Here is a 14,810-nt window from a genome sequence, read left to right on the forward strand (position 1 = left end):
CTTGTTTCCAACATTCTTGTAGTAGCAATTTTGGCAACATTGTAAATGAGCGAACAATGAGCAGTGTTCCGTTAAAAAAAGGTTGTACAATGCACTGTCGCGTTCCAATATACCCATTTTTGCTCACTATCCTAAAACATTGTTTATTTTGAGCAGGAATTCTCAAATCTGCGATTTTTCTCCGGTAGGATTTTCTTGAAATTTCTCGTCTTTCGAGAAATTCTGTGAATGTTTGTACAAATGCAGAAAAAAATTTAATTTTATGTATTTTAAAATGGTTCAATTTATACGATGGAAACAGAGATACTCCTTCTTCACTTTCAGCAAATAAAAACAAGAATTCATGAAAGGAACAAAAAGTTAAATTTCTTTAAAAAATGAAACGTTTTATTTCTAGGTAATAATTAAAATCAAAAATGAATAATTCTAAGCATCTTTAAAATAGGTTTTAAAAATATAAATATTTTATTATTGAAATCTAATTCTTGCCGCCCAACTGGGACAGTGATTAGTGACTCTGACTGTCGTGCCGAAGCGTCTGCCTTCATATCCCGAAGACGGCATGGGTGTTTATGGCATGGATGTCTGTGCGGCGTGAAAAGACTCTAAATATGCGGTGATCCGAAAGTCCTTTTCATAGGTTAGTGGTTGGGGAAGAAGATGGGAGACCCGCAGACCCGTCCTTCTGGGGTGCTGTCTCTCAAAATTAGGGGCGGAACTGCCACCTGTATGGTTCTCAAGGCTTTTGACACTGACACGGGCATCCTTTCCATGATGAATGTCGGAGGCTATGCTAACCATTGTCAGATAAGTGAGATTGGTACCAACAAAGAACAACAGCTAACTCTTAGCTCTTCAATACATCAAACGGCTGCGGGAAATAGATTTTCAGAACATGCAAAATCCATTAGTTGAAAAGGTCATTTAATTGACTGCAGTGTACTTCGTGAAAATTAAATTCTATTCTGAAGTCAATTCTCAATAATATATTGTTACGAATTTGGTATTTAAAAAGCTAATGTTAGTTCAATTATAAATTAAATGGTTTTATTTCTCGCGCAGTGCAGCGCGTGACGAATATTAAAAGAAAGCTAAGCCGGAAAATTGAAAATACAAGAGCGCGTGCATGAAATAAATAAATATCTCTTTTTGATTTCGAGAAAGTACTAGCAAATTCTAGCGCGTGATTTTAAAATCTTATAAAAGGAGGAAACATCTCAGTTCGTGGTATTTTTAGGACTGAAATTTCTGGTATTCCTTATATTTATCATATTGAAGAACATGAGAAAAATAGTGATTTTTCGCTATTGCAACCCATTATTTAATTATTTTACTCTTTTCATCAGTTTTGGACAAGTTTACGCTAAGCGAATCAGAATGCCTGATTCCGCTCACGTGATATGTGACTTATTCTAAGTATACTCTGAAATAGACATTTTGAATTTGTAATATATGTATTTTGTGTTAACATATGTTCTGCATTTATTTTGTTATCTTGTAACTCTTACTAAAATTATTCCTTTTCTGAAACATCTTCGACTGTTATAATGAAACCATGATTCTGTTTACACCACCCCCATCACGTTATCATGGACTCAGAATTTCAACTTACAGGACTGCTAGACTGTATTATGTGATGAAATATGGTTTATTCCATATGTTGTTACTCTGATGATTACTAGAAAAATTTCCCTTTTATGTAATTATTTCTGCAAATTTGTACATTTAAGGTTTTCTTCAGCATTTCTAACCTGAAATCTCGCAACGTATTAACGACTTCTTCACACCTCACGTGACAAGGTAGTCACGCCCTCTCAACATCTGCAATCCTGACTTAGGTCTCACTCATGTATTCTCCTACTTTCAGCGCTCTATAGCAACTAACTCAGACAGCCGGAACAAAACTTGCAAATCCTGCAAGTTAATCAGTGGCGCATCCAGCGGTACTTGGAACTTGGAAAGTTCGTGGTAGTTGCTTAGTTTTTTGTTGTTTAGAAAACTGCTCTTGTTGATTGTAGAGAATTCGCGGATTAGCTTTCTTTAGCTGTTTTGAATTACGTTCTATTGGACATTTGAGTAGTTAAAAGATAACTACTGTGAGATATTGTAATACTGCATGATAATTTGAGATGATTTAAGCATTTTTGTTGTGATAATAATAAATTTTTGTTCATTTTTCATCGGACTTGTGCATTCATTTCGTAACGAACCCGTACGCACGCAACAATATCTAAAACCATTTCACAACAGTGTATCCAAAACCAACACCAACTTAGTATATAAAGCTTTTTCAGCAAATTCTGTTTGATGATAGAATTTCTGCAATCTCTGATGTGTTACCAAGTTAAAAACCTCATATAACTGAAATTCTTGTTATTCCAAACGCAAGACATGAAATTCATCCAAAGCAAAAGTTAGATAACCCATGTTACATGGTATCGCATAAAGACGCTATCACATACACTATTTGTTGCCGGAACACAACGTCGAAAGAAACATTTCTCGAAACTGCGTTTCCAAGGAAACGGATTACCATACTCAGTTGGTAAACATACTTGAAAGCCAAACAGGAATCAGTAATCGCTTAGATTGGCGAAAGAGACGTTTGCTTTCAAAATCTGTGCATATACAAAATATATTTTGTAATTATTTTAGGCTCTACTCTTATATGCGCCATAAGGTTGCCAAATGCGGCGATATGTGTTGTGCGCTGTTTTTGGCACGATCCCGTGTTCTGTTCTGCGATGGTTTTGGGGGCGATGTTGGTTTCTGTGGCAACCCTTTTTACGTGGAAACTTGGATTTGCTAGTTGGTTCGTGTGGTAGTTAAGTGATTTATGACGTTTTGGCAAAATTTTAGTCGCGTGCCTGGTACAACTGTTTTTTCGGGTGGCTAGAAATTATACAAGTATTTCGGAGAAGAAGGTTTTTAACATTTATTTGTGAAACAAAGTATCAATTTTGTGGATAGTGAGTCTGGCTGTCATATAAATACGACAGAGATTACGTTGCGGCTTGTTAAGCGACGTAGCAGACTTATAATCAGAAATGCGATTTGGAGTTTTATTTGGTAGTTTATATATTTTTCATCGTTGTTCTGAAAAGGGAGAAGATGCTTTTAACAAATTTGGGGTGAAATTGTTTTGGTGATGTTTGAAATCGGTATTTCTGCTGTTCGAAGAAGCATTTATTTATGGTAAATGCATTTTGTTTTATTCTTGTCCTTATTTAGTAGAATGTTATGTTCATTGTTTTTTAAGTATGAATTTCTGTCGTTATTGTTTTTTTTTAATTGTTTAAAATTTATTTTAGTTTATTTTGTTGATTAGCGCGCAATGTCTAGATTGTGCAAATCGTAGTTTTTTTTTTTTTTAAGTTTAAACAGAAAGCTGTGTATATGGTATTCTTTGAAATTTATTGATGTTATGTTAATTTATTTAAGCTAGGTATGCGTAGTTCGTAGATTCCTTCGGTGCATAGATTGTGCAATTCTGTGATTTTTTTTTTTTTTTTTAAGCTAAAACATATCTTTGTGTACATGGATTCTTGTCGAATATTTTTGGTTAGAAACTTTACGTTTTTTCTATCTAAATTTTTTGTTTTTGTTTCGGATTTTTAGCTTAAATTGTGTGTTCAAAACGTGGTTTTTGCACATGCGAAAATCGCGTTTTTGCAGACATTTTAGGCTAAAAGTTCGAAATGTAGACAAAAAAATTTAGGTAGTAATATGGCGGAGTGAAATTTCTCCCAAAAAATGTTTGGCGAGAAATTTGTCGCCGCATTTGGCGACCTGAGGGCGCATATAAGAGTAGTTCTTTATTTTAATACTGTTGGCTCAATACCTTGGTAATGTATTCGGAAATGAGTATTTGCTCAGTGGATGGAAACCTGGTAGCGTATCTTAATGTGACATTAAATGAAGTAAAAAATTTGAAAAGTTGTAGCGTGCAGTTGTTTCTTAACGGAAAAACACACAGTTTATTTAATAATCGCGGTTAATAAGTAATTCCACTTAGAAACTTGCCAGTTTACTTTTCATATAGAAGCAAAGTTTGGCTTTTATTTAATATTGATTTACACAAAGTGTTTTTACATCTTCAAAAATTCTTAAACATGAGTCTTCTTATTTTCGGCATCTGTATTTTCGCAGTTTATTTACACGTACAGCACATTTACATAAAAGCCGGTATATGGCGACATCTATTGAGTATATTCGAAGGACACATAAAAATTAGAAAAATTATAAGAACATTTTTGAAGTATTTTTGAAAGATAATATTTCAAATTATAGTACTATAGTCCTTATAATAATATTTAATCATTGCATTCAGTATTCAGGAAAATGACTCATGATTTACATTTGCGTACATGGAATTATTTAAAATAGCGTGTTTTGAAAACTAGATATTTCCGGTTGAATGTTTGCAGCATTTATGTCATTTGGATTTTAAATTTATAAGCTCCTGCATTTAAATTTCCTAAAAACAGTGTATATCCTCAGCGTATCATTTTTAATGTGGGATAAGTGCTAAATGATGATTACGAGATCTACAAAAACATCGTTTATTCTACATTGCTAATCCAATATTCTATATCACAGATATGGTTAATAATAATAATAAATACAGTTACATATATAACATCTCCCTTTCTTAACAGAAATAATAATAATAAAAAATATAATAAGAAAATTATGACAAATTTAAATTTTAACAAACATGTATATACGTAAAAAAAGCAAATTTAAAGTTAAAATAATTAAAAAATGTGCAAACATACATATTCTTTTAAATAATGAGGTTTTTTTAACAGTCCTACCAGATCGAGTAACGTAGTTATGCCCTAAATTTGAAGTGCTCCTACTGTTCTCATGCATCTCGGAGTTCATCCATAACTTCATCCTCATGACTTTCATTTTCATAGTTGCTTTGCATTGTAAAATCTTTCTGATGAGTTTCTTTAAGCATGTCTCTTCTGTTCCTTCCTACAATTCTTCTATCTATTCTTATAATCATGTATGAACGTAGTCTTCCTGCTGCTTCTATAATTTTCCCCCTTTCGTTTAGTTTTTTTCCCCTTTCTTTTTTAGGTACACACGATCTCCTGCTTTCAGTGATCTAAATAGTCTTGCATATCTATCATAAGAGCTTTTTTTTTTTGTAAGGTTTGTCTCTACAGTAAATATTGTTTATGCTCTTCATGTTGTTTAAAGTTTGGATGAAATTCTCTTTTATAGGCACCAATCCATTCACTTTTCTTCCAAACATCGATTCTGACGGTGTCTTAATTTCATCTGAAATAGGAGAGTTACGATATTCCATTATACTAAACATGAATCCCTGTTGTCAACTACAGCTTTTTCTAACATTCGCTTGACAGTCTGACTATGTTTTTCAACCATTCCGACTGTGGGTAATTTGAAGTTTTTGTTTCAAAATTCCATCTTTTTGAAAATTCTTTATAAATTTCTTGCAACTATATTGTGGACCATTATCCGAATATACAATTTTCGGAATACCATGCCTAGCAGGAAAGGATTTCAATCGTTTTACCACTGCTACACTTGACAAATCTTCCAAATGTCCAATTTCAACATATTTGCTAAAATAATCTATAACTATTAGATAATCCTTGACTTGGAAGTAAAAGAGATCTGTTCCCAATACTTCCCATGGACCATTAGGTATTTCTTTAGATATCATTGGTTCTTTAGTATTACCTTTTTGTAAAATTAAACGTGTTGGACAATTCAGTACCAAATCTTAAATTTTTTTCGATATTCCAGGCCAATATAATATTTCTCTTGGTTTGATCTTGCATTTTACTACTCCTAAATGAACACAATGAATTCTGCTTAACATATCTTTTCGTAAACTTCTTGGTACAACAACACAGGAATTTTTAAATATTAATCCATTTGCTTCTGATAGTTCTTCTCTTCTTCTCTGAAGTTAAAATAGGGTTTTTCCAGTTCTGGAACCATGCATTTTTTATTTGGCCATCCAGTTTTAATTTTTAATTTTTCTTAAAACTTGTAGCTCTTCATCTTCTTCTGTTTCCATTTGAAAAACTTCCCTTTTGCCTTAAGACATTGGTATACATTCTACAACCAATCCAATATGAGTTTCTATGTCTCCTTCAAAGAAATCAGATCCTTTATCAGTGATTGATCTTGATGATGTATCCGCTATAAAAAGTTCTTTTCCTGGTTTATATTTTATCTCAAACTGATATGGCTGTAATTTTATACGCATTCTTTGTAATCTCACAGGTAATTTATTATGTGGCTTTTTGAAAATCGATTCCAGTGGTTTATGGTCACTTTCCACTGTAATATATTTTCCAAATATATACTGGTGAAATTTCTCACACGCAAATACAATAGCTAAAGTTTCCTTTTCAATCTGAGCATAATTCTTCTGTGTATATGTTAATGCATGTGCTACTGGTAAATTACTCTGCAGTAAGACTTCTCCTAGTTCTTCTTGAGATGCATCTTCAAGCATTTTTATATCATAATACTGTAAAACTGGTTCATTTACTAAGACATCTTTTAGGCTTCTAAATGCTTTTTCATGTACTGCATTCCAATTTCAGATAACTTGTTTTTTCAACAAATTTCTTAAAAATGAAGTCAATTCTGATACATTAGGTATAAATCTAGAAACATATATAATCATTCCTAAGGAAGTTTCTAATTCCTTGACATTTTCTTGGTGGTTTTATATTTAGAATAGCCTTAATTTTGTCTTCGTTTGGTTTCAACCCTCTTTAGAAAATATGTCCCATATATTTGACTTCATTCAGTCCAAATTTACATTTATTTATATTAAATTAAACATTCTTTTCTCTAGCTCTGTCCAACAACTTCTTTAATCTTAAATCATGTTCTTTTTTATCTTTACCCCAAACTATTAAGTCATCTGTATACATTTGAATTCCTTCTAAATCACTAAACATTTCAGATAAACTTCTGTGAAAAACTCCTAGTGATGAATTCAGTCCGTATGGAAACCTTAAAAAATAATATCTGCCAAACGGAGTACTAATGTAGTAAATTCACAAGCTGAATCTGACAGTTTGATTTGCTAAAATGCTTTTTATGCATCTAAAATACTAAACACCTTCGCATTTGTCATTTGAGTCGAAATTTATTCAAAGGTTGGTATGTGATAATATTCTCTCAGTATATTTTTGTTAAGGTGCTGAGGATCTAATCACACTCTTAAATTAACATCCTTTCTCTTACTACGAGTACAACTAATGATTTCACAAATTCTGTAAATTATGTAAATTAATTTTCTTTATAATACCATCTTCTCCCATTCTTGCCAGTTCCTTTTTTATTGGATTTAATAAACTTGTAAGGATCTTAAGTTTTACTAACGTTTATTTTTATTTTAAATCTTTACTATCACTTCTTATTTTCTACTTCCGGCCAGAATTAAAAGCTTTAACTTATTTATGAAAATTTGTCTGGCGAACGCCAAGTACTTAAGTTGTGGCTTTTTGCCAAGCGAGAGAGGAAGGAGTTAGTCGAAGCAGGCCGCTTACCTTAGCAGTTTTACTCGGTTACTGGTTGCCTTCCAGGCCAGAGGTTTAATCCTCGTGATAATTTTAAACGTATTGTAGTGTTAACAGTTCTCTGTACTACATACGGCTTCCTGTTAATATACGGCCAATCTTCCACGTAGGCCCTTGTTTATTATTCCAAAGTTAAGTTAGAGTTTAGTTAAATATTTTTATATTCTTACGTTCAGACCACAAGTAGTTGGTCTCTGTATTCCGAAGTACGGAAATTATTGTAAAGAGTGAAAAATAAAGGGTTTCATATACCCTTCCTGTGTATCTTGTCTACTTCCCACATTTATTGGACACAGCTTTAGTAAGCTCCCTGTTCCGAGTCAGGGTCTTTGCATGTTCCCAAAGAAAGTAAGGCGGAACATTGAACCTGATAGTGGCGCCCAACGAAGAAGAATAACCATGGCCGAGTTTCAAGAAGAACCTGTGCTGCCTGTAGAAGCGGCTCAGAATCCAGAAATGCCAGCTGCCGCCCTGGAAGGATTTGGTTACATCGTCCAGACCATGCGCGCAGCGATGAAACCAGAAGCAACATTTAATGGAAACTCACCGGTTACCAGTTTTTTGGAAAAACTAGATGACTACTTCATGCTCTACCCCGTGCACGAGTTTCAGAAAATTACCTTAGCTACCAGCGCTTTGAGGGGCCAAGCGCTTAACTGGTTCAAATGTATAAGCAGAAGTCTCTTGGGTCAAGCAGGAAGTCCCACCTATACTTACGAAAATTTCAAGACTGCCCTAGTAAAAGCCTTCCCTGTCGTAAGGGATCGTGCGAAATTAGAAGCGGAACTTTTCAGCATATATCAGCAAAGAATCGAAAATCTTTCCACCTTTATTTTAAGAAAAATTCATGTCTTCAAACTCTTGTATGGAAACCGTCCGGATCCTGAGATAATTCAAGTGATTTTGCCGAGGTTACTTCCCCAAGTACAAGACTTTATTGAATTAAGGAATCCGACTACACAGGAAAAGTTATTTGAGCTAGCAATCCAGTTTGAAAGTAGAAGAACGGCGGACATTGAAAGAAGACGCCAATATCAACAACGAAACCAATTTGGTGAGCCAAGACCACATCAAAGTCAAGCACACGGCTACGGAAGCAAAGCGAATCAGTGGGCAAGGAAACCCGAGTATCCAAAAACAGCCGGCGAACGTCGACAGTTCAATAGCAATCCAGGAAAAAAGTCTCAAGGCCAGTGGAAAAAGAAGGAAAGCATGGAAATGAAAAAGATTTAAACTAAAACGGATTTCTGCTGACGGGAGGGTGTGGAAATCCGAAGGCCAAGAAAACCCCTCTTCCTTCAAGTTAAATACAGTAATGGTGAAAAATTTGACTCTTCCGAAGATTGAAGTGTTGGTGAATAATATCCCAGCCACCGCACTCCTGGATACAGGCGCGCAGTGTTCCTGTGTGGCAGAAGATTTTTTTAGGAAGTATTTTCGTAAATATCGCATATATAATTCGGATAATACGACAGTGTTAGCTGCGCAAGGAGAAATATGTAAGTGCATAGGTAAATTACCGCTATACGTCCGTATCAAGGACGAACAAGTAAAGGTTATGTTTTTTATAGTAAAGAATCTGCAAGCACATAGTATCTTAGGAATAGATTTTCTTTCAGAGGCACAAGCAACGCTGGATTTTAATGAAGCGTCCCTTAAGCTGACGATGAAACCAGTTCGAGAAGAAAAATCGGAGCCGCCGATGTTAAACCTTGACCACCTGCCTAATGAAGAGCAACAAAGAATCCGACAAGTGGTAAGTGAATTTGCTTCGTTATTTAGTGATATTCCAGGATTTACTCAAGTTACTAACCATAGTATTGACACAGGAGATTCAATGCCAGTTCGCCACAAAGCATACCGGTATGATAAGAATAAAGAAAAAAATATAGAATGGCACATCAGAGATATGCTACGTAAAAGACCTGAGGACGTGCCTAAGACTGCTTTTATAACCAAGTCTGGCACTTATGCATTTCTGCGTATGCCGTTTGGCCTCTTAGGGGCACCGGCAACATTTCAGCGATGTATGGACATTGTGTTAAGGCCTGTTCTTGGAAAGTCCACATTTATCTATTTAGACGATATCATTATTACTAGTGATAATTTGGACCAACATGTACAGGATTTAAGACAGGTCTTTTCTTTATTAAATGAGGCCGGTCTAAAAGTTAATGTCGAAAAGTGCAAATTTGCAGCCCCTGAATTAAAATATTTAGGTTACAAAATATCTCAGAAAGGAATCGAGACAGACGAATCAAAAATAATCGCTGTGCAAAAGTATCCGCCACCAAATACGGCGAAGAAGCTCTCTTCTTTTCTAGGACTTTGTTCATATTATAGGTCCTTTATAAAAGATTTTGCAGCTATTGCTGAACCATTGTTAAAATTAAAAAGGAAAAAGGCAAGATTCTCGTGGACGGCCGAAGCCAATAGTGCTTTCGAAAAATTAAAACAAGCATTAACGCAAGCCCCTGTGTTGAAATTTCCTGAAAAGGATGAGAATTTAGAAATTTCAGCGGATGCTTCGGATTATGCGGTAGGAGCGGTACTTTCGCAAAATCAGCAGCCCGTGGCATTTTTTAGCCGAACTTTAAATCAAACACAAAGAAATTATTCCGCGACCGAGAGAGAGGCACTTGCAGTTCTGTTAGCAGTGCAAAAGTTCCGAGTCTATTTTGGAAAGGCGCCAATAACAGTGTATTCTGATCATGCGGCGGTAACTAGATTGTACTCAGGGAAAAACTTATCCCCAAGGTTAATAAGATGGGCACTCAAGCTACAAGAATATAATCTGGTAATCAAGCATACCCCCGGAAAGGAAAATATCGTAGCAGATGCCCTATCCAGAATAAAAATAGATGAAGAAGGTAATACTGTAAAGGTGGCAATGCTCACAGCATGTACAATAAATTCCCGAGAAACTGTAATAACCGAACTGGGTAAGGATCCTGAGTTTGGAAACATTTATGAGTATTTAAAGGATCCTGAAAATTTTAGCCACCAAGATATTGTGGCGATAAGAAATAGGGCGGCCCATTACGAACTAATAGATGGTCTATTATTTTATACAAAAACTACAAATTCCAACAACAAATTTCGACCTGTTATCCCAGCTAGTCTTAGATTAAATATCCTGCAGGAGTTGCATGACAGCCCTTTAGCTTCTCATGCTGGTATTCGAAAAACTATCCAACGCGTACGCGAGGCAGTCTACTTTCCTGAACTGCAAAAGTTAACAAGGGCGTATGTCCAGTCCTGCCCAACATGTCAAGCAGTTAATTATATTAATTTCCGCCCGGCCGGGTTTCTAAATAGTATTAAATCCGAATTTCCAAATGAAATAATTGGCATCGATTTATTGGGCCCTTTCCCAAAAAGTCAGTTAAATAAAAGTCGGTATCTCCTTGTTATGGTTGATCATTTTAGTAAGTGGACCGAAATTGTTCCCTTAAAACGAGCCTCCGCGAAATTAGTTACTGATTCTATTTTAAATAAATATATTTTAAAATACGGGGCGCCCCTAAAAGTTATATCGGATAATGGTCCTCAATTTGTAAGTAATATATTTGAAGACATGTGCGAAAAACTGGGCATACGTCATTTAAAAATGGTCCCGTATCGGCCGCAATCAAATATAGCGGAACGGGTCAATAGAAATATAGTAAAAATTATTCATAGTTATGTTAAAAATTTTCATAAAAGCTGGGATAACTATGTCAATGAATTTGCTTTCGCCCTTAGGACCGCAAAACATGATACAACGGGCAAAACTCCTGCTGAGTTATTTTTAGGCAGAAAGATTATAACGCCGTTAGATAAATTATTTTATGTGCAACAAAGAAAGAGCCCCAGAATTTAAAATGGGTGATACAGAAAAATTAATTAAAGAAGCAAAAAAGAACACTGAAGTAGCACAGAGAAAACAAAAACTTTATTACGACTTGAAACGACGGGGAGTAACTTATAAAGTAGGAGATGAAGTATTAAGAATTAAGCATTCACTTTCTTCAGCACCAGAAGATAAAACCGCCAAATTTTTTCCACGATTTGGAGGACCATATGTCATAGAAAAAATAACTCACGCTGTAGTGGTGTTAAAAGCCAGGAATGGTGAAACATGCTCCGCAAACATTGATCAAATAAAACCATATTATGATCGTAATAAAATGCAAATATTCAAAGATCTTTTGCAGGATCCGGCACGGCAGGCACAAGCTCCAGAGGTGAAACAACGACAAGGTCTTGTTATGTTGAATTTTAATACGTTAGTGTTTTGATTGTAGGCGGCAGTGTTGAACACGTATACATAAACACATTCGTGTTTGGTGTTTTCTTTTACAACACATGTCAGAGAGCACGGGAGAGATAATTAAAATAAAGTCATGAATGAAATAAGAATGTTAAGAGAAATATAAATATTCATGTTACTTGCCATTTCATTGTGTAACATTTCATTAAACTAGTTTTCCTTCCAGATCTCTGGAAGGAACCAGATTTGAATAAAAAGCTCCTGTTTAAATGCAGTACAGATGAAAAATTGGTTGTCCATGGAGCTGATATTGTAAAAACAAATTTTATTTTAAATTTCTAGTTTCTAGTGAGAAATGTTTGTAAAAGATTGGCCTCGCGTTAGATTCTAGAGCTAAAAGTTTTCAACAAGGTCGTTTTAGACCTCAGTTTCAAACTAATTAACTCTGGCGGGAAGTATGCAAGGATCTTAAGTTTTACTAACGTTTATTTTTATTTTAAATCTTTACTATCACTTCTTATTTATCTTTACTATCACTTCCGGCCAGAATTAAAAGCTTTAACTTATTTATGAAAATTTGTCTGGCGAACGCCAAGTACTTAAGTTGTGGCTTTTTGCCAAGCGAGAGAGGAAGGAGTTAGTCGAAGCAGGCCGCTTACCTTAGCAGTTTTACTCGGTTGCTGGTTGCCTTCCAGGCCAGAGGTTTAATCCTCGTGATAATTTTAAACGTATTGTAGTGTTAACAGTTCTCTGTACTACATACGGCTTCCTGTTAATATAAGGCCAATCTTCCACGTAGGCTCTTGTTTATTATTCCAAAGTTAAGTTAGAGTTTAGTTAAATATTTTTATATTCTTACGTTCAGACCACAAGTAGTTGGTCTCTGTATTCCGAAGTACGGAAATTATTGTAAAGAGTGAAAAATAAAGGGTTTCATATACCCTTCCTGTGTATCTTGTCTACTTCCCACATTTATTGGACACAGCTTTAGTAAGCTCCCTGTTCCGAGTCAGGGTCTTTGCATGTTCCCAAAGAAAGTAAGGCGGAACATTGAACCTGATAAACTAAGTAGAATTTTCCTACAGGCCTCTATTTTACCAACGGCTTCTGGTTTTAATTTAATGTGATAGGTATATTCCAGTTCCTTTAAATAAATCTTGATACCCTTTTAAAAATTCTGGAATTTTTTCATTAGATTCAGGATTTACTGTTCAAATATTTTGTACTATATTTTAATTTTTGCAATGTAGGTAAACCTAAAATAGCTGGGACAGTATAATCACATCCTACTAATCCTACTAATGAAATTCTGCTTCATCTTTATCACCTTTAGATATTTCACATAAGAACTTACATTTTCCAACTACATCAATTTTAGAACCATTCTAATCATTTAAAGTGACTTTCGATTCAGTCAAACATTTATCTCTTAAATTTAATTGCTTAAATTTAGGCAATGGCAACACATTACACTGAGCACCAGTATTCAACTTAAAAAATAAATATTTAGATATGTTTAGTTTTAGTCTATCAAACCATTGTGTTCTATTTTTAGAAAATGGATTTTAATCTTCTACTGATCCCAAAATATAGTCATTACCATTATAATGCAACTCATGCTTTAAATTATGCTGCACAATATTAACATTTTTGTAAGTGAATATTTTAGAAAAACGATTTTTCTTTTTACAGTATAAGCAAATCCTATTATAAGCAGGACAATTGTATAACTTATAAGGTATTTCTCCCGCTCTCCTAGTGGGTCTTCGTGGTGCAGTGGTTCTGCACGCTGGGCCGGTATTCCAGAGGTCCGTGATTCGATTCCCGGCGAAGGCGATTGCTAATTTTTCATCTTGCCTTACAATAAATAATTCATAAGTGGCGCCCGAACTAAAAGGGTGGTGGATGATGATTTCTCCCCACCCAGGATTTGGCAATTGGGTTCCTAAAAACCACAGCTGCACTTTAAAAGAGGAAGTATATAAGGTATTTCTCCCACCTTCTTGGCGTGCCTTCGTGGTGTGGTGGTCTGCACACTGGGCCGATATTCCAGAGGTCCGCGGTTCGATTCCCGGCGAAGGCTTTGTTAATTTTTCATCTTTCCTGCTTCCAAAATAATATCTAATGTCTCTGCAAACTTATGAAAAGTTCCACATTTTCTGCATGGTTTTGGATTATTATGCGCATTTCCTTGATAGTTTGAAGATGATTTAGTAATTGTTGCTTTCGTTTTACTTCGTATTTTTTTCTTACACGGCCGGCTTTTTTCCTCTGAAGGTAGCATTTTATTCCGCTTGATCACTTTTATTCAATTTCTTCAGTTCAAGTTTTCAGCTGAGGCTCTGCTAATTCAGAAGCTTTGCACATTTTAATACATTTTTCCAATGTTAACTGATCTTCCACTAACAACATATCTTTGAGATTTTTATTTAAAATTCCACTTACTATTCCATCTCTAATTAAACTATCTTTTAATTCTGCAAATCTACAGTTGCTACTTAATTTCTTTAAATCTGTTAAAAATCATCAAACGATTCACCTACATGCTGTGTTCGACAAAAAAATATATGTCTATCAACACTTTGTTTGCTTTCGGTGTGCAATAATTTTTGAGAGCTTCAATTACTTTGTCAACATCCTTGTCTTCTTCACTTACATTAAAAGTATTAAACTTTTCAAGTGCTTCTTCACCAATAATATGCAATAAAATAGCTGCTTTAATTTCAAGTGATTTAGTAATACCACCAGACGCTAACAATCTGGAATTTTTATTTCCACTTCTTCCAGTTTTTGCTTAAATTACCTTCGAAATTTAGATTTTTGGTGACTTTAATCCAACCATATTTAATTTAAGACTTTATATAGTTTATATATAAGTATTTTTAACCATTTCAAATAAAAATAAACAATTTACCTACCAGCGATGAAAGTTTCTATTTCACTGTAAACAACTTCCCATCATGTTTCAACGTTTA

This window comes from Stegodyphus dumicola, chromosome 2 (assembly GCF_044657685.1).
Source record: "Stegodyphus dumicola isolate Sdum_Otavi_A_Nest chromosome 2, ASM4465768v1".
Taxonomy (NCBI): Eukaryota; Metazoa; Arthropoda; class Arachnida; order Araneae; family Eresidae; genus Stegodyphus; species Stegodyphus dumicola.